General features: G+C 43.2%; 1 long non-coding RNA gene and 1 pseudogene across 1 annotated transcript; both read left to right on the plus strand.

Moving 5' to 3' along the window:
* Positions 1 to 5,910: 5,910 nt before the first annotated feature.
* Positions 5,911 to 10,264, plus strand: LOC121822549 (uncharacterized). The gene is made up of 3 exons (XR_013044302.1): positions 5,911 to 6,038; positions 9,565 to 9,683; positions 10,141 to 10,264. It is a non-coding gene; the product is annotated as an uncharacterized LOC121822549 (long non-coding RNA).
* Positions 10,265 to 13,301: 3,037 nt separating this feature from the next.
* LOC102928383 (U11/U12 small nuclear ribonucleoprotein 48 kDa protein pseudogene) lies at positions 13,302 to 14,233 on the plus strand (annotated as a pseudogene).
* Positions 14,234 to 23,951: the final 9,718 nt, after the last annotated feature.

The raw sequence follows: 23,951 nt of genomic DNA on the forward strand, positions 1-23,951 counted from the left end.
TATGACCTAATGATTCTTTGGACACACAACCAAGGCTGGCCTTGAACTCCTGATTCTCCAGTCTTAGTCTCCTGAGATTATGGGTATATTTAAAAAATAAAAGTAAGCCGGACGGTGGTGGTGCATGCCTTTAATCCCAGCACTCGGGAGGCAGAGGCAGGTGGATCTCTGTGAGTTCGAGGCCAGCCTGGTCTACCAAGTGAGTTCCAGGAAAGGCGCAAAGCTACACAAAGAAACTCTGTCTTGAAAAAACCAAAAAAATAAAAATAAAAAAAATAAAAGTAGCATCTATGTCATATTTATGAATAAAGTTTTAAGAATAATGCCATCTAAGTGGGTACATTTAGTTCAAGAGGACAGGAATGAGATCATAGTTTTCAGTGGCATTTACAAAATTTCATTTACTTAAAGTTTGAGTTCAATTTGACAGCATATTAACATTTAAAAAGTTAGCAATTTGTTGTTACTCTTTGGGAATCGCTATTTTGAAATGTGTCTAATACCAACAAAAGATAAATAATGTGTCTATAGTAGGTGGTGATACCTCACATGCATTTAACAGTATTTCTTGAGAACTAATGTTTGTGTTGTTACGCTGGATGCCAAGGATTTCAGTGATGGTGGCACTCAGGAGCCTTGCTCCCTAGGAATTGGCTGCTTTCTTAGTTGACATAATAACGCAACTGTATCAGAAGCTGTTAAGTCATGAAAGGAAACACAGAATAGTCACATCAAAATGAGGCATAGCATGAAGTCCTAGAGCTCAGAGATCCTGGAGTCCATGGAGACCAATTGGCAAAGGGTTAACCTGCAGGATAGTCACTAGATGGAGAAAGTGAAGCGTGTTCCAGACTAGAGGAGGAACCTTTGAACAGGTTTGAAAGGGATTAGTAAAACCATCCTGTGGAGAGCAGGGGAGAGGAAATTGAACAGAATGGGACATGGACTTGGAGATCCCTTCCTTCCTTCCTTCCTTCCTTCCTTCCTTCCTTCCTTCCTTCCTTCCTTCCTTCCTTCCTTCCTTCTTCTTCCTCCTCCTCTTCCTTCTTTGTTTTTGTTTTTTGAGACAGGGTTTCTCTGTGTAACAGTCCTGACTGTCCTGGAAATTGCTTTGTGGAGATCCTTCCTAAAATTTTTAGTGTGTGTGTGTGTGTGTGTGCTGTAGCGTGCACATCGAGGTCAGGGGACAACTTTGTGGACAGCTCTCTCCTACCACCTTTTTTTTCCATTTGCAAATAGGATTTATTTTACAGTTTCTCTGGTTTTCCATTATCCTTTGATGAAAATATGTTTACAATCTGATAAGCAGACAATATTTTACTGATGCAATATTTCAACTAATCTTATTTGAGCATCAATGAGACAGCTCTATTGGAAATGTCTGTGTTGTGCAAAGCTATAACCTCATTTTGATCACCATATGAAGATGTACAAATTAGACCCCACAAAATTTGTCTTCTGGTCTCCACCTATCTGCCATGGCCTAAAAACCCATAGTCATATTACACACATACGACATAAAATTTTCAAAATAACTCTCAACTGCTGGTATATTATCTAGCACCTCCATAATTCCCTTAGAAGGCAATACTTCAAGATGCTGTGCCAATGGATAACTGATGAGGACAGGAAGATGCATGAATCTTCAAGTAATATATACATACCCATAGAATATCAAGTTATATCATAAAATATTCAGTTGATTGCTGATTGTCCTGTGTTATTACATCTCTCCCAGAGAGTCTCCTACCACCATTATATGTGTTATTGGGCTAGCATGGCAAACACCTTTATCCAGTCTCTGAGCCACCTTCCCAGCCCAGACTTAATGATTCTTAGTGCCAAATCTGCGAATATGTACACCAAGCAATTGGTATGTAAGGGAGCATTTGACCACTGTGGGTGTAGCACAGTGATATGGTTGGCTGTATTTCTTTGAATGTTTGCTGTTTGTGATACAGTAAACTGGAATTAGAAGTCAGGGACTCCAGCAGTTGGAAGATGGGATTTGAAGTGAGTTTTGGTGGTAGGAATAGGAAAGGGAAGGGCTAATATTTCCTGTGGCGTAGGCATTATTTCTAGACTTCACAGAGCACAGAGAGCAAAAATATTGTCTGAAGATCTCATAGCTACTAAGTGTCAGGCCTTAGAACCCAATCAGGGTTTCTCAGACTTTGAAAATGTAGCTGAGTGCCCACTTCTTATTCCAGTCTGCCGTGCACATCACAATCAGACCCGTATTCAAAATCCAGCTAAGCACATCCCCGTGACGCCCCTGCCGCTCTCAATGGCTCCCCGTGTACCTGTTGCGGAAAGTCTCATCTGTTTTGAGAAACGGATGAGAGTGCTTGAGGGGCAATTGGGTCCAGAAGATGAAAGAGAAAAAGGCTGAAAGAACAATGAGGTTTTGATTGCCAGGAAAGTGCTGGATGGAAACTAGGAATCTGCGAGGGTCAGCTGGTTTGGTGGAGGAGAAAATGAGTTCAGTGTGGAGGCTGGAAAGTTTGAGCTGATGGTGGGCCGTTCTGGTACAGATGGCTGAGAGACTGTTGGAAGGGCAGTGGTGTAAGCTTTCAGACCTCATGTGTTGAAAGTCCTCAGCACCGATGCATCATTATGTTCTGAAGACAGAAGTTTCCAGGAAGGATGAGTGGAAATGAAAAAAAGAAAAGAGCTGAGTGTCAGGATAAGAGGCCCACACTTAGGGTTGTTCATTCTGGGAAATGAAAGTGCCAAGGAAAGAAGCAGGAGCAACCAAAGGAGAAAAACAAGACCATGTGTGCTTATTTAGTTATAATAATAATAATAATAATAATAATAATAATAATAATAAATGCCCCCCCTGCCTGCTTTTTAAAGAGAGTTGTAGGGTCTGTGAGTTACTTTCACACTGCCTTGACCAAAAAACCTGACAGAAACAACTCAAGTGAGAGATTTATTTGGTCTTACCATTTCAGAGAGATCAGCTTTAGTTTCTTAGCCCTTCATGCTTGGGTAGACTACCACAGCAGAGGGCGTGTGTAGTGGATTCGAACTGTCTGCCACAGGAACCAGAGGGTAGTTCCTTCAATGGCCCACCACAGTAACCACTTCTGCCTGCCAGACACCACCCCCTAAAGTTTTTACAGCATCTAAGACAGCAGCACAAGTTGGGGGACAAACGTTTAAACACAATGTGGGGGGATTTCAGATTCAAAGCAAAGCATACAGAGAGGGGAGCGGCTATATACATCAGAGGCAAAGCACTGGCTCAAGAGGGTGGCAGTCCATGCTGGCTGGGTGCAGTAGCCTATGACTCCACCCAAAAGCCTGAACCCAGAAGAAGAAGAAGAGATCTAGAGTTCTCACTTCAGTGGCTCAGGTACCCAAACAGCAATGGTGTAGTGATTAGTGTGGCCTCTGAGCAAGGATGTCACACAGAGTCCAGAAGTGTTCCATTATCGTTGGTCCATATTTATCTGCATAAGAAAGCCCAACCCTTCCTTAAACTGCCACGCTTGAAGAGGAGGCACAGACATCAAGGGGGCCTGGACAGCAGTTGCCAGACACACCTGGTGTACCCAATGCTCCTTTCATAATCTTTATTGCCACTGTTGTCCTCCTGGTGCAGTTTATAGTTAAATTTCTGGCTTGACATGGCGGGAAACTGCTTCCCCAGAGCAATAGAAGTTTCTCTGGGACAGAAACAATGATGATCTTTGCTGTCTGAGTCTCTCACATAGTTCTAGGTCCTACAGAGTCAGCGATTTGTCCTGACTGTGGGCAAGGCAGGAAAACTCTAGCTACATCTAGGTACAGCGTGTCCCTGTTCACTGGGAGTGGCCCCTCCAGCTGCGTGATGGTGGACAGAGTGGGAGGTGCTTACAATGTCTTACTTAGCAAAGGTGGTGAGCTCCTGGGCATGGCTCACAGGGCAGGGAGAGTGGATCTGAAAGGACTGGAACCATCACCATCAAAGGCAGGGCAGAGCGGTTTAGAACAAGCCCTAAACCAGCAATCAATGGGTCAATGTCAAAATGATTGATCTTCTAAAGTTTGACCAAGAACAGGAAAATCCCCTAAGTGGACGATGATTAAGACTGAAGATGGAAAAAAAAAAAAAAAAAAGAAAAAAAAAAACAACAAAAAACAAAAGTGATCTGGAAAGTGTGGTTCCCAGCCTTTTACGTTTTATAAGATAGTAATAGTTCAAAAATATTGAATATAAGAACTAAGTAAGACCATGATAAACATCACAATTTCTTAGCAATCTCCTTTTCACAGAAGACAGAAGAAACCTCTTTCACATCCACTTAGGAGGTCACAGAATGGTTCAGCCTCAAGGAAACATTTTGTCTGGTGGACTGGTGCTGACACACACACACACACACACACACACACACACACACACACACAGCACACAATTGAAATAACAAAAATAAAGTAAGCAGGTGGTAGATGGTGTCTTGGGGATGATAATCTTGGTGAGAGCAGCAGCTGCATTGGGGAAATGAGGGGGCTCGTAGAAGTTCCTAGTCTGCATCAGGAAGTTACTGTTGCACTGTCACACATGGGCAGGAGGCTGCTGATTTTTGACATCTCAAGGGATATTCAATCCCTCATCAGAATCCAGGAGTCCTACCATTCTCCAGGTCCAGATAACCTGGTTGTGGTGGACTCAGCCATTGCTCTGTGAGGGAATGTCTGATCCTAGCATTTCTGTCTTCTTCCATTTGTGTGTGTGTGGTGGGTAGTGGTTTGCCATGCCATGAAGCACCGCTCCTAGTGAGGCAGCAGGTAGCTGTTAGGTACCCACCTGCCCCTTGGGTGTGGCCACCAGGGACCCTTAAGACCTGGGATGCACTTAAGCATTCTCTCTACCTTGTGGATTTGGGATGCTGAGACAGACCAGGGCAGAGTTCGCCAGAGAACAGCTTGGACCTTGCCTCACCCTTCCAGGATCCTGCTACAATCCCTTGTTTCTGTCTTGTGAGTTAATCCCCAAATAAATTCCTTTGATCATTAAGCTGATCCCATGGATAGGGATTTAATCAAATTAGTGTCTGTCCCAGCTAAAGTGGAGAACAAGAGGATGGCATGATGCTGTCACCAAGCTACATGTACTGGGCAAACGTAGACATAGGCAGCTCTCAAGAGTCTGGGCTGACTTGGAACCAGATCAGATTTAGGGATGATATGAAGAGATAGTGATCACATGGTGACCCACTCTAGTGCAGGCTTAGATGGGATGTTTAGATGTGGAGCTGGATGGTTTACTAAACAAATTTGTTTGAGGTATGGACTTAAGTATCCCAGGCTGGCCTTGAATTTGCTATGCAGCCAAAAGTGACCTTGAATTTCTGATCCTCCTTGCTTCCACATCCCAAGTGGCTGGGATTATAGGTGTGTGTCACCATGACTACTCTGTGTTGAGCTGGGGATTGAACCCAGGGCCTTCTGCCTGCAAGCACTCTACTGAGTTTTATTGTCAGCGGAAGGTTGGTGTGTGTGTGTGTGTGTATGTGTGTGTGTGTGTGTGTGTGTGTGTGTGTGTGTGTGTATGTGTGTGTGTGAAATGGTTTGGGAAAGAATAGACACATTAAGCATGATCGGCTAACGACAGCAACAATGTATTTCAGAATCTGTTTTGATGTTCTAAAATGAATGACTCTGAGGCAGACACGGAAGAGAACAGATTTGTGTGTCAAAGCAGTCAAAAAATTTCACCTACACACTGCAAAATATTATCTTTCATCCATAGCATATGGTGTTGCTTCTGCAATTATATTGAATAGTTTTTTTCCCCTCCTACCAACTGTTCTTTTAATTTTAAAAATGCAGGTTTTGGTCAAATTTCTTTATTTGTGTGATCTGCAAGGAGTGGATAGCCCTCAGTTCTGGAGAGAAGCTTCTGCAGATCAGATAACACTAGGAAAATGCTAACAAAATCTCCAGGATGAAAATATTTCCTCAGAAAGTGCACTGTTACCAAACATTCGCCGAGGATCCACTCGACAGCATGGCTTCTGAAGCATGTTTTTCTCCTGTTTCCGGACGATGTAAGTCTATGCAGAAACGTGCACATGATCTGCACACAGCTTAAGGAATAAGGGGAGAGTCAGGGCCCCCACTCAGATTAAAAAACACCACCCTACCAGAGCACCAAAGACGCTCCTGCCTCCGTTCCTGACCACAACCTATCATTCTCTCTAGAAATGATAGACATCTTAAAACTTTAAATCACAATTCCTTGCTCTTGAAGACATTTTCCTGGGACCAATAAGTCGGCTCAAAGGGCAAAGGTTTTGCTGTGCAAATTTGATGACCTGTATTTGATCCCTACAAACCATGGTGGAAGGAGAGAACAGACTTCTAAAAGGTGTTTCTCTCTCTCTCTCTCTCTCTCTCTCTCTCTCTCTCTCTCTCTCTCTCTCTCTCTCTCTCTCTCTCTCTCTCTCTCTCTCTCTCTTTCTCTCTCTCTCTCTCATAATAATAATAATAATAAATAAAATATTTTTAAAAAATTAAAAACAAATTGACTTGAAATTGTACACCTTCCCTATTCCTCCGCATTCCTGACCAACATAACTTAGTTTTTCCGGTTTCTGATGTCGCATGCCAACTGTTACCATTCCGTTTGGGTTTCAGCTCTCTCACAAGGCCGTGTGAGCCCTTCCCAGCCCTCTGCGGGTCTCGGAAGCTCCCGAGCTCCGGTCTCTTCTGTCCTGCTCCCTCTCCCTCTGTTCCAGCTTGTAATTACAGTGCTGCAGCACACCTTCGTGCGGTGTCCGACACAGGACTCACACTTTCCTCACAGGCCCCTGGGGACCTGGCCAGTACGCCCGCAATACCTTGGCCAACTCAGGGTCCTGACAACGCCACGCACTCATCACGATGTGGTCTCTCTGCGCATGTGCAAAGTCCCCTCGTAAAGATGGGGCCTTGCCTGCCTTCTCTTTTCTCTTCTTCACTACTCATCTCCCCTGCCGGCTTGTGCTCTCTCCCCACTCCTCCCCCCATGAGACAGTTCTGAGCTTCCTTCCCTTCTCCCTTCCTTCACTGTCTACTGAGCAGTCTTCATGAGCACTGTCTACATGAGCATCTTCTGCGTGAGCGCCGTCTGCGTGAGCACCGCACCGTCTGCTTGAGCACCGTCTGTGTGAGCACCATCTGCGTGAGCACTGTCTACATGAGCAGTGTGTGAATGGCTTGTCTCTGTCTCTTACCCGCCATGGGGCACCTTGGCTCCACTCCCCGTGGCCTCTCCCCGCCAATTTTAAAATGCAGCTGTTCTTTGTCTAGAGGTGGCCCCATGAGATCCCCCCTCCATGTTGACAGGCTCCTGACGGCCATTGTCCAGGTCTCATTTACACAGCCGCAGTGTTACAGTGTCTTGAGTGTGGCTTCTCTGTCATTTCTAGGAGACACAAGCTCACAGCAGACTCCACTCTCTTCTTCCACGTTCCCTGAGCCTTAGGTTCAGGGCTGTGTGATAGGTGTATCCACTGAGGCTGGGGACCCCATGACCTTCATGCATTTGGACCAGATGTAATAAATGTGGTGATATTGTGTTCCCCAAAATATTGTGCACCCTAATAAACTTATCTAGGGTCAGAGGACAGAACAGCCACTAGATAGACATAGAGGCCAGAAAATAGTGACACACATGCCTTTAATCCTATCACTTGGGAGGCAGAGACCCATGTGGATCTCTGTGAGTTCAAAGCCACAATGGAAACAGCCAGGCATGGTGACTCATGCCTTTAATCCTAGAAAGCGAGCCTTTAATCCCAGGGAGTGATGGCAAAAAGCAGAAAGGTATATAAGGCGTGAGGACCAGAAACTAGAAGCTTTTTGGATGGTTAAGCTCATAGGCTTTGAGCAGCAGTTCAGCTGAGATTCATTCTGGATGAGGACTCAGAGGCTTCCAGTCTGACGAAACGCAATCAGCTGAGGAATTGGCAAAATGAGGTGGTCGTGGCTTCTTCTGCTTCTCTGATCTTCCAGCATTCACTCCAATACCTGGCTCCAGGTTTGTTTTTTATTAATAAGACTCTTTAAGATTCCTGCTACATGTATCATTTTGTAGTGGTTTAAATCTACGGCAAAGAGAATCCTCTTTGATAACAGATACACTCATCTGTGGGTATGAGAAATATTTACGGTGCAGTTAGGAATCAAGTAGGTTTAGTAAAGTGTTGGTGTTGTGCAATATTACTTTACATAAATATGTGTTACATTTGTTTATGTTGCATTTGTTTAATTGTGTAAAGATGCATTGCATCTGTTTTACCTTGCCTGCCTCAGGTACGTGATTGGTCTCATAAAAAGCTGAACAGCCAATAGCTAGGCAGTAGAGGGACAGGCAGGGCTGCTTGGCAGAGAGAAGAGGTAGAAAAGAGAAGGGACAGGAGGGAGAAAACATGGAGGAAACAGGAAAGTAAGATACACAAAAAGAAAGAAAGGTCAGAATCCGTGTAGCAAAAACATAGATAAAGAGAAACATATTAAAACAAGAGCTAAGCCAAGGCCGAGCATTCAAAACTAATAACAAGCCTCCACGCGGTGATTTGGGAGCTGGTTGATGGCTCAGAAGAAAGCCTGCAACCGTGTTGGTTGTAGGTTCTCCTCTAAGACCCACAGCCTCACCATCTCCAGGAAGTCGTCTAAGTGTCCATTACCGGGCATGACTTCCCTGCTGTGGAGCGGGTGATAAATCCAATTAAACAGCTGTCGGTTACCATCGGGATAAAAGCGCCACTGCTGTACATCTAGGACTAGCTTGCCACACTGTTCATTGTGGTGGCTCCGGGGCCTCACAGCTAGGTAGGAGTACCGTTCCTTCCTGCCCTTTGCAGCTTGCATAACCCCTTCCGGTTCTACGGAAGCCGGACTGCAGGGAGGACCGTTTCAGGTCAGGTCCAGCTCAAGTCCTCTGAGTCCTGGCCCAACCTATGTGGCTTCTTTACCCATAGGGATCTACCTTCAACATCTGGGAGGTACTCAGGGGATTTACCTTCAACATCTGGGAGGCACCCAGGGCAACAACAACATCTGCATTGTTTGGGGACTCTGGACTCCTTGACAGACAACACAAGAGGAGGTTTCTCATGGCTGACGCTGGGGTTTCCGTCACTCTGGACTTCTTATTTTTTGGAAGTCTTTTCTGACCTTCTTCCCAGATCCCCCGTCTTGTCTTCTCACGTTTTTAATTCATGCTGTTTATTGTCCATGTGCTCATGTGGCATGGCGCGGGTGTGGAGGTCAGAGGACGGCGGGCTCTGGAGTTGGTTCTCTCCCTTCCCCATGTGGGTTCCAGAGATCAAAGTCGGGTGAGGGGGTCAGGTGTGGCAGCACGTGCCTTTACCTGCCAAGCCATCTCACCGGCCCACCTGTAGACTGAAGGCCCATGTGGATACCCTCAGTAACGGTGCTGGAGCGTGTGTTCCTGTTTGATGCTCGTTTTTTCTCTAGGGTTTTGGTAGTAATCTCTTCCATTACATGCATGTTTGGAAATGCTGTAACAAAACCCATTATTTTGTACATTAACATGATCTAATGGTCCCCTTTGATTTTTTTTTTCAGCGTTCTTACCCTGTGAGGAAGTCATGAAACACGACAGAATCCACTAACAAGAGTTTTATTAAGACAAGGAGAAAGGGACAGATGTGATCAGGCCTGCGGAAGGACACGTGTGTGAAGAGGTAGGGGGTGGGGGAACGCGGGGCCTGTCTTTTAAGGGCCAGCTCGCACCTGCGCACACAGGCCCACTTGGCTATTCCACGCATTCGCATTGATCACATGGTCACACCCGGGCGATTACATGACCACACAACCATGAGACATGGGTTATGTAGGACGTATGACCCGGAAATGACTAAGTGTCCCGCAAGGCATGTGAGACCATGCGGGTGTGGTTGGAATTCCTATCACCTTTCCCATTTGCTGATTAGTTTGATTAGGTTCTAGGTATCATATATAAAAATTGTAGGGGTAATTTCAGGCTTTGACTGATTTTATTGTCTAGGGAGAATATACTGCCTGCCAGCCACTTCAACTGGGACTGGTCAATTTAATTTGATTAAATATTGAGATGACTGAAACGGCATCCAGGCTTATCTGCCCTTATTCCTGACTCACTTCTGGGATTTTACCCAGCAGCCTGCCGACTTGCTCCAGCCTCCTCTCTGTGGGCTCCGACCTCCAGGCGTGTCCGATGGCCTCTGCCCAGTGCCAGCATCCTAGGCTGCCGTTTTCTGCTTGCTATCACTGAGCCTCAACTGCCTTTTCCAAGTTAGCAGATGCCCGAAGACCGAAAGCACTTCACTTTGGGCTCAAGTCTCTGGATTCCCTCTTCCGATTCCTAGCCAAGTCCTTGCTGCTTTGGGAGAGTTCCAAAAGTCTTTCAACACTTCAAAACTTATTTTGGACGTTTCTGGTTATCCTCACTGGTAGACTACCCAGCTCACCTGCAGCAGAAGTCTAGCTGTGAGTGATTATTTATAATTCAGTTTGTATAATTTGGGAGGTGAATGTGATCCAAGGATGTTATATGCGTGTGTGAAGATGTCAAACTGAAATCCATTCTTTTGTGAATCAGTAAATACTATAGAAAAGAAGAATCTTTAAAAATGGTATAACTGCTCATAAATCATATGTATTTTTATGTCTCTTGATTGCTCTATGTTTATATATAACTACAGTTCAATCCCTTCATTTTTATTTCAATAAAATATTCCACTATATCATATTTGCTTATCATCCAAGTATATAGGGCATATCTCTAGCTGCAATCTTTGTGTTATTGAGTTAGTCTGTTATATTAATTTCTATTTACGCTAGCCATGGGTAAGAATTTATACTTCTCCACATCATCACTAACAAGTGAGCTTCACCATTTTGTGCCAGTCTAGTCATGTATACCTGTGCTTTAGAAGTTTCCACATTTCTGACCTATGGTGAGCATTGTCATATACTTAAGTAAGTCCTTCTTCTTTTCAAGACAGGATTTCTCTGTGTATCCCTGATTGTTCTGGAACTTGCCCTGTAGACCAGGCTGGTCTCAGACTCAGAGATCTGCCTGCTTCCTGTGTCCAGGAATTAAAGAATGCATCATCATACCCAGCCTGAATTTCTTTGGAGGAACCCGTATACTAATTTCTATAGTTTACATTGATTTATGTTCCCACCAACAACATGTAGTTACCGCTCCACCCCAAGTCTTTGCTAGCATTTGCTGAGTTTTTAATTGTTTTCTTGGGGGCAGCCATTCTGACTCGGGTGAGAGGGAATCTCACTGTAGGTATTTTTCTTTTTAAAATTTGTTTTATTTGTTATTATTGTATGCATAAGGCGTGTGTGTGCATGTGGAGGTCAGAAGACAACTTCCATGAATCTATTCTTTCTCTCCACGGTGGATCTGGAGACCAAGTTCAGGTTGTCCGGCTAGTGTGGCAACTGCTTTTTATCTTGTAACCACTTTGCTGGCCCTCGATCTACTTTGATCTGCATTTCTCTGGTGGTTGAAGATACTGAACATTTTTTTTTCATATAGTTATTGTCCATTTTCAGTTCTTCTTATCTATAGAAGGAACCTAGGTCAGCATATAACAGAAAACATACACCCATGTTTATTCTAGCACTATTCACTATAGCAAAATTCATCACAGAAAAATCAGACTGGTGTCTGCCCATCAACAGTTGAATGGAGAGAGGAAACGCAGCGCAGATACACAATGGAGTGTTGTTAACCCACAAAGAAGAAAAAGCGCATGCGCAGGAAAATGAATGGAACCAGACAACACCATAGTAAATCAAATTGTGTGCGTGCACGCACGCATGCGCGCGCACACACACACCTCATGCTTTCTCTCGCATGTGGAACCCAAACATATGACAACATGAAAGCTTAGGAAGCACTACTATTGATTTTAGATACTTGAATATTTCTCTACTAGATGGATTTTCTTTGCTGTGTTTTCCCTGTAGAATCTTGCACATCTCTAGTTAATTTACTCTGGAGTTTCCCTGTTGTATCATCGTACTACTTCCTTCTCTCTTGACGTTTTATCCTCTAATACTCTAATGGACGACATCCATCAGTTTTCTAAAGCCAAACCAATCTTGGATTCCTAACTCAATCACTGAGTTGCCATGGCCATGATGTCTCTTCACAGCAATAGAAACCCTAACTAAGACAGTTATTATGATCAAGTAAGAGGGGATATGGAAGGTAGGAAAAGGAAAATAAATAGGAGAAGGAACGTATATGAGGTGGGCATTGAAAAACTAGTAAGAGTTGTCTAATCAGATCCTGTGTGGAGAAAGATACAGAGCAATCCTAAAACTGAGCAAGATTCAAACCAAAGAAAAACCATTATGAAGCAGATATGTAAGAGTGGAACTAAAAAATTTGGAAACAGACTTCCGCCATGAGTTGGGCTCCAGCCATGGCAGCTGAGCTGGTTTGGTGAGAGAAACAGCAGTGGTTACAGGATGAGATCAGTTGATGGAGAGCCGCAGACAGTGGAGGGAACGATAACACCCCTGGGGGGGGGGGGAGCTTGGGTCACCTGGACCCCAGGGAATGAGCAGGTGGCAGACGATGAAATTGTGATTTGCCCTCTGATTTCAGACAACACATGCCTAAATCATCTTTAGCAAAGCACTTGGAACTGTATAGGACTGGGCTATACACAAGAAGAGGATGAAATGTGCCATACTGGTTTTCTCTACAAGAATGTGAAGACTCCTTTGGTTGGATAAGGAGTCACAAGCCCAGATAAATAAGTAAGCTAGAACTCTAATCAGAAAACATGGTTTTGTTGTTTTTGTTTGTTTTTTTGAAACAGGGTTTCTCTGTGCAGCTTTGGCGCCTTTCCTGGAACTCACTCTGTAGCCCAGGCTGGCCTACAAACTCACAGAGATCTGCCTGCCTCTGCCTCCCAAGTGCTGGGATTAAAAGTGTGCGCCACCAGCCCCCATGGGACTGGACTAGGCCCTATGGATACAGAAGATGGTTATTTGGTTTGAACTGTTTGGGGGGCACTCAGGCAGGGGGATCAGGATCTGTCCCTGGTACATGGGCAGGCTTCTGGGCATCCGGTGCCTGTGGTGTGACACCTTGCACAGCCTTGGTGCAGTAGGGAGGGGCTTGGACCTGCCTAGGCTCAGTGTGCTGGGCTCTGCTGACTCCCCATGGGAGACCTTGATTTGGGGGATGTGGGGATGCGGGGTGGCTTGGGAAAGAAGGCTAGGGGGTGGGAGGAGGGAGGAGGGAGGAGGGGGGATTTGTGGGTGGTATGTGGAATGAGTAGAAAATTTCTTTAAAAAGAAAAAAGAAAAAAACCTGAAAAAAAGAAACTGACAATTAACACTTTGAATAGAAATGTAGGGCAGATAAAAAAAAGTGACTGTCTTTCATTAAATAAGAATCTATTTCACAGATTAAAAAAAAAGTGTGCACCACCACCACCTGGCTACATGGTGATTCTTATAATCAAATAATTAAGTAATGTATTCCTCAGTACCTGTTGAAGTTCCTCTGAATCATGAACAGTCTGCTTGTGACCTCACCCAAGCAGATCATCATGCCATTGGTGATTTTGTCATTGAAGGGACAAAGAAAACATGGTCTGGTTCTCAAGTCATTGAAAATGACAGTGATCTTTGTAGACTCGACTGATAAAGTCAGTCAAGGCAATCTGAAAACGTCCAAAATCTCACGGGGAAATCCTGGCAGAAGTGAGAGATTATAAAAGAAGACACCAGGCCTACAGTACGAAGAGTGTTCACATGGCCAAGAAATCACACACTGACGTATCTGGGATGTGGTGAAAGTACACAGGGAAGAACTCAGTAGCCCTGGGCAAGAAGGAGCAGGAAAAGCAGATGATGGTACTGAAAAGTATCAAGGAAGGCAATCGGCCTCAGTAGATTCATGACAGCCCCATGCAAAGTATTTGGATGTTGAAAATTCATGGCATTGAGGAGTTTGGAGTAGAAGCTCATATACATTAAAAAGATGTAAGGATAAAAACTCAGTCAAGATGACAGAAAGAGAAGAATGGGAAAGACACCATACTCATAAAAGAAGAAAGCAAAAATGTAAATGAAATGTTTATGGATACATTCATTGTGAATGCTTGTGGCATGTAACAATATGCTGGTATTTAATTATAATCTTTACATAGGAGAATGTGGCTATTATGATCATGTAATGCTCTTTGTTTTTAATAAATACTTACAGCCCAAACTATGAGTCACAATTATATCCTACAATTTGTTTTCCTTGTATTTTAATAGCTGCTCCTTATTACTTAAAAAAAGTTAAATATAAAATTAAAAAATTACTAACAAATTAGCTGTAATAAACAAAAAAGGGCAAAGTTGGGCTGGGGGTGTGGTAGAGTGTGTATGTGTGAGGATCTGAATTTGGTCTAGCACTCAGCTAAGAGCCAGACACAGCACACACACCTCCAGTCCCAGCACTCTGGAGGCAAAGAGAATCCTTGGGACTTGCTGATCAGTCCATCTAGTCAAATTGCTGAGCTCTGGGTTCACTGAGAGACCTTGTCTCAAAAAAAAGCGATTAAATAGACACCTGATGAACTTCTGACTGATATGTCCACAGGTGCACCACCCCACCTCTCTCTCACACGTACACACAGGCAGTATATAATAAAGCACATTAGATTAAAAAATATCCCAGCTGGGCATGGTGGCACACACTTTTAATTCCAGCATTTGGGAAGCAGAGGCGGGTGGATTTCCTGAGTTTGAGCCAGCCTGGCCTACAGAGCAAGCTCTAAGACAGTCAGGGCGACACAGAGAAACCCTGTCTTGAAAAACCAAAAAATAAAAATAAAAATAAAAAATTCCCTCAGGCCACTCCTCCCAGAGAACCAGGTAGGCTGACCGCAGATCTTCACCTCTCTTTCTGTTCCTTCAGACCTGGTCCCCAGTCTCACCCCCAGCTCTGCAGCAGAACACCTACTTTAGTCTTTGCTGCCCTCTGTCCCCATCTCCCATGGAACCCTTAGATCTTCTCCTCCTAACCTCCCTCCTCACAACTCAATGCTGACCCATAAACCGAGCAGGCATCCCCTGCTAACCCAAAGGCCACTTTTGTCAGGGAAGCAGGTAGGCTGGCCATAGATCTTCCCCTCTCCTTTTGTTCCTCTAATTACAATCCCCAGTCCCATCCCTAACTCTATACAGACTTTCTGGGGTAACCTCTGTTCACTGTTTCCCCCCATTCCAAGGACACTAAATAAGCAGATCCTGGTTGAACAGGATTTTGCTTTCCTACCTTCTGTGAATCCCTTCAGACCCCTGGCCTATCCCCAATTCTAAGTGTCAGTTCCCAATACCCAGAAACACATTTTACTGGGACCCCCAGTGGTCACACTTATCAGGTTCACAAGACAATTCCCTACCAGGTAGCACACAGCTACCATACTCTTCTAAAATCCAGACAGGAAACAGAAACCAAAGAACAAAATACCCACCCAACAAATACAAAACCAGAAATCAGCACCTAGGCCTATAAACCACCCCATCATCCCAATTCCAGATGCCTAGATGCCACAGTAAAAACACAGTAACAGCCAGGACAGTATGTCTCCACTAGATCCCAGCAACCCTACCACAGCAGGCCCTGAATATTCCAACATAGCTGAAGCTCAAGAAAAAGACATTAAACAGCCTGTATGCAGATGGTAGGGGCCCTGAAAGAGGAAATGAATAAATAAATCCCTTACACAAATCCAGGAAAGCACAAGCAGTGTGAGTAAATGAATAATCCCTTAAAGAAACCCAGGAAAACACAAACAATCAGTGTAAGGAAATGAATAAAATTGTAAAAGACTTGAAGATGGTACTAGAATTGAAGAAGAAAACCCAAACTGAGGGAATTCTGGAATTGAAAAATCTGGGAATTGTACAGAAACTACAGAGGCAAGCTTCACCAACAGAATACAAGACATTGAAGAAAGGATCTCAGGTATTGAAGATACAATAGAAAAAAATGGATACATCAGTCAAAGAAAATGTTAAATCTAAAAAACTCCTGATGCAAAACATCCAAGAAATGTGGGACCCCGTGAAAAGACAAAATCTCAGAATAATAGGAATAGAGGAAGGAGAAAAAAACAGCTCAAATGCCCAGAAAATATTTTCAACAAAATCATAGAAAATACATTTCCTAATTTAAAGAAGGAAATTCCTATAAAGGTACAAGAAGGATACTGAACACCAAATAGATTGGTCCAGAAAAGAAAGTCCCCTCAGCACATAATAGTCAAAACTCCAACCATAGAGAACACAGAAAGAATATTAAAAGCTGCAAGGGAGGCCGGGCGGTGGTGGCGCACGCCTTTAATCCCAGCACTCAGGAGGCAGAGGCAGGCGGATCTCTGTGAGTTCGAGGCCAGCCTGGGCTACCAAGTGAGTTCCAGGAAAGGCACAAAGCTACACAGAGAAACCCTGTCTCGAAAAAAAAGGCCGAAAGGGAAAAAGACCAAGTAACATACACAGGCAGACCTATTAGAATCACACCTGAATTCACAATAGAGACTCTAAAAGTCACAAAGGAGCCAGATAGATGTCCTGTAGACTCTAAGAGACCACAGATGCCAGCTCGTACTCCTATACCTAGCAAAACTTTCAATCACCATAGATGGAGAAAATAAGATATTCCATGATAAAGACAAATTTAAGTAATATTTATCTACAAACTCAAACCTACAAAAGGTGCTAGAAGAAAATCTCTAACCTAAGGAAGTTAATGACAACCACGAAAATGAAGGGAATAAATAATCTTAGACCATCAAATCAAAGGGAAACACACACACACCACCACCACCACCACCACCACCACCACCACCACCACCACCACCACCACCAACAACCAAATAACAGACATCAACAATCATTGGTTATTGATGTCTCTCAATATCAATGGTCTCAATTCCCCAATAAAAAGACACAGACTAATAGAATGGATGTGAAAACAGGATCCATCCTTCTCCTGCATCCAAGAAACACACCTCAACATTAAGGATAGAGATTACCACAGGGTAAGGATTGGAAAAGATATTACAAAATGGACCTAAGAAACAAGCTGGTATAGCCACTTTAATATCTAACAAAATAGACTTCACACCAAAACCAATCAGAAGAGATAGGGAAGGACACTACACGCTCCTCAAAGGAGAAGCTCCACCCACTTACTTGGGTGCCTTTGCATTTAGGGCATAGATGTTTGGAATTGGACATTTCAATGCAAAGGCACCCAAGTTAGTCAAACTGGATGTGCACATAGAACAATGACAATGCAAATAGATCCATATTTATCACTCTGCACAAAACAAGTCCAAATGGACCAAAGATCTCAACTTAAAACCAGACACACTGAACCTGATAGAAGAGAAAGTGGGGAATAGCCTTGAATTCATTGTCACGGGAGAAGACTTTCTGAACAGAACATGCAAAATGCAGGCACTAAGATTGATAATTGATAAATGGGACCTCATGAAACCGAGAAGCTTCTGTAAGGCAAAGGGCACTGTCATTAAGACCAAGTGACAGCCTACAGAACGGGAAAAGATTTTTAACCAACTCCACATCCGATAGAGGACTAATATCCAAAATATATAAAGAATTCAAGAAATAGATATCAAAAAACCAAATAATCCAATTTAAAAATGGGGTATAGATCTAAACAAAATTCTCAATAGAGGAAACTCAAATGTCTGAGAAACACTTAGAGAAATGTTCAATATCCTTAGCCATCAGAGAAATACAAATCAAAACTACTTTGAGATTTCATCTTATACCTGTCAGAATGGCTAAGATCAATAAAACAAGTGACAGCTCATGCTGGCAAGGATGTGGAGCAAAGGGAACACTCCTTTATTTCTAATTGGAGTGCAAACTTGTACAGGACTATGGACATCAATATGGCGGTTCCTCTGAAAACTGGGAATTGATCTACCTCAAGACCTAGCTATACCACCCTAGGGCATATACCCAAGGGACACTTCATCCTACCACAAGGATACTTGCTCAACCACATTCACTGTAGCTTTATTTATAATGGCCAGAAACTGGAAACAACCTAGATGTCCCTCAACTGAGGAATGAATAAAGAAAATGTGGTACATTTACATATTGGAGTATTACTCAACTGTCTAAATGACATCATGAAATTTGTAGGCAAATGGATGAAGCTAGAAAAAAAAAAGAGTCATCCTGAGTGAGTTAAACCAACCCAGAAAGATAAATATGGTATGTATTCACTTATATGTGGATATTAGCTATTAAATAAATAATAACCAAGCTACAATCATAGGCACAGAGGAGTTATGTATAGAGGAAGTGTCTAGGTGAGACACATGGTTCTCCCTAAGAGGGGGAAATGAATAGATTTCAATGGGTAGACTTGGGGTGGGGCTGACAGGAACTAGAAGATCAGGTTGTATTGGGGATGGGAAATGGGGTTGGGGAAGGGAATGCAGAGGGAGACAGGTAGAATTGTGGGGCATTTGAGGGATAGTTTGGAAACTTAGCTCAGTGGAAACTTCCTAAAACATAGGAATGTGATCCAAATGAAGTCTCCAAATAATAAGGGAGACAGAGTCCATATTGGCCATTTATTGTCACCAAATGAAGTTTCTGGTACTTGGAATGGGTTACATCCAATTGAGTTGTTAGCCAAAGGGATCCTATGGAAATCCCTAAACAATCCAGGCTGTTGCCAAGACAATAGGTTGCTCTCTACAAACTGACAGTAAGGCCCCATTGCTGAAGACAGCACCCACACCACTCATTAAACATGTAGGGGGAGAACTGGTGCCTACATAGAAACTTCACCCCCATATTCTAGTTTCTGTGACATAGAAAGGTGCTTTATGGGCTACTAAAGAGAAATGTAAACACCAACCCAGCTACGAAACCTTTGATCTACAATCTGTCCTGCCTGCAAAATGTGCTAGGACAGTGGTGGCACAAACCTTGTGGGAGTAACCAACCAATGTCTGATCTGATTTAAGGCACACTCCAGGAGATAGAACCCATATGGTGGCACTGCTTGGATGAGCAAGAACCAGAGACTAGATAGCCCAGTGGCTTATGGTAAAACCAAATACTACTTGTCTAAGAAAAAAAAAGTATTAATTAAACGATTCCTAATGAAATTCTGCTATACACATAGATCAGTGTCTTACTTAGCCATCATCAGGGAAGCTTCCTCCTGCAGCAGATGGTAACAAATGCAGGATACCTACAGCAAGACATTATGCAGAGATATAGACAGATAGACAGGTAGACAGACAGACAGACAGACAGATAGATAGATAGGAACACACAGCTCCATCAATTCCTTCCTCTCAGAGCTCAGAGAACCCTTTAGAAGAGGAGACAGAAAGAGGGATGGAGAAGTGGATGGAGGACACCAAGAAAACAAGGCCTTCTAAATCAACTGAACAAAGCTCATATGAACTCATAGAAACTGAAGCAGCAAGCACAGGGCCTACACAGGTCTACACTAGTCTGTTGGTCTGTGTATGTATTATAGCTTTCAGTTAAGTATTTTTGTGTGACTTCTGAGGATGTGAACAAGTGGGTCTCTGACTCTTGTGCCTTCTCTTGGGGCCCTTTTCCTCCTGTTGGGAGGTTGCCTTGTCCAACTTTGATATGATGATTTTTGTTTTGTCTTACATTTTATTTTGTTATATTTGGTTGTTATCTCTTAGAAGCCTGTTCTTTTCTAGTGAGAGGCAGAAAAGGAGTGGATCTTGTGGTGGTATTCTAATTGTACTGAAATGTGATTTTGATTGTATGTTAATAAATAAAGTTGCCCGGGGGTCAGAGCTATTAGAGCCATAGAAAGAGCATGGCGGTGGTGGCGCACGCCTTTAATCCCATAGATCTCTGTGTGTTCAGGGATACAGCCAGCATTGGAGACATATGCCTTTAAGACCTAGAGGTCTGTACTTACAGACAGTGACGAGGCAGTCACGTGTTTGGGTTTACAACCAATGAGAAGGCAGAACAAAAGACTATGAAATGACTTACACACAGGAAATAGCTCTCTTTTCGGGAAGCTGGGACACCGCAGGAGGAAGGGTGAGATTTTAGCTCTGAGCTCTGACCTCTTGGCTTTCTCTTTTACATTGGTTCTGTGTTTCTTATTGAATAAGACGGTTGGTTACATCTACAGGATCTGGATGGAAGGAGGGGTGGGGAGGAACTGGGAGTAACAGAGGGAGGGGAAATTGTAATAAGGGTGTATTGTATGAGAAGAGAATCTATTTTTGTTAAAAGAGAAAAAATAATCCTATTGGTTAGTATTTTGTCCTTGGTGGGATGGGATTTGAAGCTCTTCTCTCTCTGTGATATTTCCCATAGCAAACTAAACTTATGGGGAAGGTTCAATTTGCAATTCTAGTTTAGAACTATAGTACCAAGTTTGGGGGATATATTTCCACTAGGGTAGAATAACCTAGTTTTCTTTAGAGTGTGTTTTGCACACCTGCAGTAAGAAAGACGTAATCCTCACTGTCTACTGGGTGCTTTCTCTGATTGGCTGTACACAACCCAGTTAGACTGGCCTTGGCGCTGTGTGGGAGCAGCAGCAAGTGCGACCCCAAGGCTTCACCAGCAGCCCCAGTGTTTTGTGGTGCTCATGTGCAAGAGAGTGGAGGTTAGAACTCATTGTCTGGCGTTTCTCACCTACCTGAGCTGGACTCTGAACACTGCTTCAACTTCTATACCTGCAGGACTAGGGTGTGTGAGAGAAGTGCCTTCTCAAAGGTTCCATTGGGTTCATGGTGCCGCTTGACTCACTGCCTTAGTCAGGGTTTCTATTGTTGGAATGAAACACCATGGCCAAAAAGCTAGTTGGGGAGGAAAGGGTTTATTTGGCTTATACTTCCACATCACAGTTCATCATTAAAAGAAGTCAAGACAAACTTGGGCAGGGCAGGAACCTGGATGTAGGAGCTGATGTTAGCCACTGAGGTGTTGCTAACAGGCTTGCTCCCCATGGCTTGCTCTGTCTGCCTTCTTATAGAACCCAGAACCACGCATGATGAGCTGGGCCCTCCCCCATCAATCACTAATTAAGGAAATGCTGGGTTCAGTTTCCAGCACCCACATGGCAGCTCACAACTGTAACTCCAGTTCCAGGGGATCTGACTCCTTCACACCAATGCACATAAAATAAAGTTAATAAACTATTAAAAAGAAAAGAAAAGAAAATGCCCTACAGGCTTGCCTGCAATGATATGGGATGTCCTGTATGCTGTAAAGATGTTGCTATGATTGATTGATAAATAAAACGCTGATTGGCCAGTAGCCAGGCAGGAAGGATAGTGTAGGCAGGACAAGAAGAGAGGAGAATGATGGGTGGAAGAAGGCTGAGTCAGGAGATGCTGCCAGCCACCGCGATGAGTAACAAGATGTAAGTTACTGGTAAGCCATGAGACACGTGGCAAGGTATAGATTAATAGAAATGGGCTGAGTTTAAGTGCAAGAGCTAGACAGTGGTAGGCCTGAGCTAATGGCCGAGCAGTTTAATTGATATGAGCTTCTGAGTGATTATTTTATAAGTGGTTGTGGGGTCCGTGGGGCTGGGCAGGACTGGAGAAAACTCCAGCTACACTGCAATTTGATCTTATGGAGGCATTTTATTAATTGAGGTTCCCTCCTCTCGAATGACTTTAGCTTTTGTCAAGTTGACATAAAACTATCCAGCACACTCACATTCTATCTGCCCCTCTCTGAGATCTCGCCTGGCTCAATGTTCATTTAGAGATCCTATCTCTTTCAGGAAAGAGATTAGTATGTATTATCTCTTTTCTTTCACAGTTTCATTGGTGAGGCTTCTAATCTACAGCTGCATCCAGAATCTGATACTCTTTTGGCTTTCTTAATCAACCTCTCTAGTGTATATTTACTTTATTTCATTGATTCTGCTCTCAGCTTTATTATTTCCTTTGGGCTTCCTTGGCTATTGCGCATAATATAATGGATATTTGTTTTATTAAATTTTACTTCCATATGATAGCAAATATTTATGTAACACTACAAACCTCCCTCAAAACAGCATCTTAATTGCACTGTATAGATTTACAAAGAGTACTTTCAAATGCCATGGTAGTATCTATCCTCCCTAGCTCACTGTGCTAGCTGATGTGCTAGGCAGCAGCACAGGAGAGCCCAGGCACTTACCTCACATTGCCAGTCCTTAATTTCAGCTGTGTGTGTGTGTGTGTGTGTGTGTGTGTGTGTGTGTGTGTGTGTGTGTGTGTGTACAATGGTGTTTCATTGTCATTTAATTTTATATTTCTGTAACATGATTGATTGCATATTTTGCTAATTTTTTTTGTGAATTTAGTTGTATTGCCTAATTTTCCAGAGCTGTTTATCCACTTTTTTGAGTTGTAGATGCTTTGTATTTAGATATTCGCCTTTCCTTAAGTTCTCTCTAAACAGTTGTATTTTTGTGGCCATGGCAGATTTAAATGAGTAGAAGTTACTAATTTCAAAGCAATCCCAGTTAGCCTTTCTTTCCCTTTGGGGTTAATACTTTTATGTGTCTTTATTGTTGCTTGCAATGGAGATATTTCTTGTAATGATTGATCTAGAGATTTAGAGACAGCTAATTGATGACTGGAAGTGTTAGAAAGGAGAAACCATAGTTTTCTTCTGATGCACAGAACTCCCACATCTGTTATTGTTCCTACTGTATAACCACTATTTACACATCATTGGCATTATGTTAGGGTGATAGGCACCCAGAGATGATAGAGTTTGTGAGATGCTACATACAGATACCATGCTTTTTATCTAGGGGTTTGGAGTATCTGAGAACTTGGGTATCTTGGTTCCAATCCTTCCACGGCTACTCAGGAATGACTGTCTTACAAAGTAATAGTGCAGCCATCTTTATGTTTTGTTTTCCAAATGAATCACTGGCAAGCATTCTGCCCATCACTCTTAGTTCCATCTGTCTTGAAAATCAAATATAGATGCTCCTAGAGGGGAGTATGATGGTGTTGTCTCAATAGGCCCGTTGTAAATCGAAAATGCATTCAGTAAGACCTACCAAACAAATGCAAGCCAGCAGCACAGTACATAGTAGAGTGTTTCCATCACGTGGCCAGGAGCTGTGGTTGCTTGTTGTTCAGAAAAAGCTTTGTTCTTTAAATCCCTAGGCCAGGAAAACATTAAAATTCAAAGCTAACATTCTTTTGAATGTTGTAAGAGTTGATCGTGGTTGTCAACTTGATGGGATTTAGAATCACCATGGAAACAGATCTCTGGGAGTGTATATGGGGTACCTAGATTGGGTTAGTTGAGGTGGGAAGAGCTGCCCTAAATGTGGGCAGTAGCATTCTATGGACTGGGGCCTGGGACTGAAAGAAAGGAGCCAAACACCGTATCATCACTTTCTGCTTTTTGACTGTGGATATAATGTGACCAGGGGACTCACACTCCTGGATCCCTGACTTCTTTGCCACAGTAGCCTGTACCCTCAAACTGTGAGCCAAGATAAAGCCCCTCTCCCTTAGATGTTTTTGTCACAGCAATGAGACAAGTAACTAACACGAGTGAGCAATGTCTTCCTATTCCCCCAGCCCCAAGCTGAACAATTATAATCTTGGAGAACATCTGTATGCACAGGTGCATTGTCTGTTACAGGCTTACGGTTCTTCTGCTTTGATCTTGTCAACATGTGGGGCAACAAATATTCCTCAACACTTCATATCAATAGAGCATTGACTAAAACACTTATAGTCTTCCTCCTCAAATTTGTCTCAGATTTGTTTGGCCCTTTGTATTTCCATATGATTCTGAAATTGGTGTGTCCTGTAAGTTATCACACACACACACACACACACACACACACTTCATACATACATACATACATACATACATACATACATACATACATACATACACATGTG

This window comes from Peromyscus maniculatus, chromosome 14, assembly GCF_049852395.1.
Source record: "Peromyscus maniculatus bairdii isolate BWxNUB_F1_BW_parent chromosome 14, HU_Pman_BW_mat_3.1, whole genome shotgun sequence".
In the NCBI taxonomy this organism is placed as follows: domain Eukaryota; kingdom Metazoa; phylum Chordata; class Mammalia; order Rodentia; family Cricetidae; genus Peromyscus; species Peromyscus maniculatus.